General features: G+C 30.2%; 1 non-coding gene across 1 annotated transcript; it reads left to right on the top strand.

The window, feature by feature from the left end:
- Nucleotides 1-972: 972 nt before the first annotated feature.
- On the top strand, nt 973-1,151 carry LOC117591757. The gene has a single exon (XR_004574469.1). It is a non-coding gene; the product is annotated as a 5.8S ribosomal RNA (ribosomal RNA).
- The last annotated feature ends 31 nt before the right edge of the window (nt 1,152-1,182 follow it).

The following is a 1,182-nucleotide window of genomic DNA, read 5'->3' as shown; positions in this document are numbered from 1 at the left end:
ATGTCTGATACTTTATATGGTTGGATATGTGTATAGTTGTTACTATATATGAATAATATTGAAGTGTTTGTGTGTTTCTTGTATTAAAATACGAGAACAAATGACTTCTAAGAGGCACTCTCGATTGTAAACACCCGATTTGCGGAAGCCGTGGCAAAAAACCTCTATAGGTAGTGGTGTCGTGCTTGGTATATTTCACATGATGAAAAATTTAAAATTTGTCTTTGCATATGATATGGGGAAAATACCTAGATGGCAATGTCTGATACTTTATATGGTTGGATATGTGTATAGTTGTTACTATATATGAATAATATTGAAGTGTTTGTGTGTTTCTTGTATTAAAATACGAGAACAAATGACTGCTAAGAGGAAGGATCATTATTGTATGTTTCTACCGTTAACAAAAATATATATTGCCAACTTACCAAACAAAAAATGTTTTTATAAAATCATAATTGTAAAATAAATATATTCAGTTGTACATCTTGTATGTATTTTTTAATGAGTTGTCAATATACTGATATAGTTAGTATCTTGGATGCAGTAACACTTGGATATATGTGTGTAGCATTTAATATTAAAATTACATATTGATGATATATTACAATATATTGATTTATAAAATCTGTGTGCATATGGACCATAATATGCACGCGTTGCGCATATGTATTGTCCATCACAGATATGGGCATACATTGGTTAATGCAACAGCCTAAAAAGTACAATGTTGTACCTGTGTTCAGGTTAATACTTTTATATAAATTGATATTTACCGAAAATTGTCAAATTATTTGTATTCATAAATATGGTAATATATCGTTTATATAAAACTAAGACATTTCGCAACATTCTTTTAGGATAAAAATAAAATTTTATTGAAGGAATTGATATATGCCAGTAAAATGGTGTATTTTTAATTTCTTTCAATAAAAACATATCTGACAAATGTAATAACAAACAAATTTTAATCACTCTAAGCGGTGGATCACTCGGCTCATGGGTCGATGAAGAACGCAGCAAACTGTGCGTCATCGTGTGAACTGCAGGACACATGAACATCGACATTTTGAACGCATATCGCAGTCCATGCTGTTATGTACTTTAATTAATTTTATAGTGCTGCTTGGACTACATATGGTTGAGGGTTGTAAGACTATGCTAAATAAGTTGTTTGAAAAT

This window comes from Drosophila guanche, unplaced genomic scaffold (genome assembly GCF_900245975.1).
Source record: "Drosophila guanche unplaced genomic scaffold, DGUA_6, whole genome shotgun sequence".
Taxonomy (NCBI): Eukaryota; Metazoa; Arthropoda; class Insecta; order Diptera; family Drosophilidae; genus Drosophila; species Drosophila guanche.
This window is presented reverse-complemented; position numbering and strand designations above follow the sequence as displayed.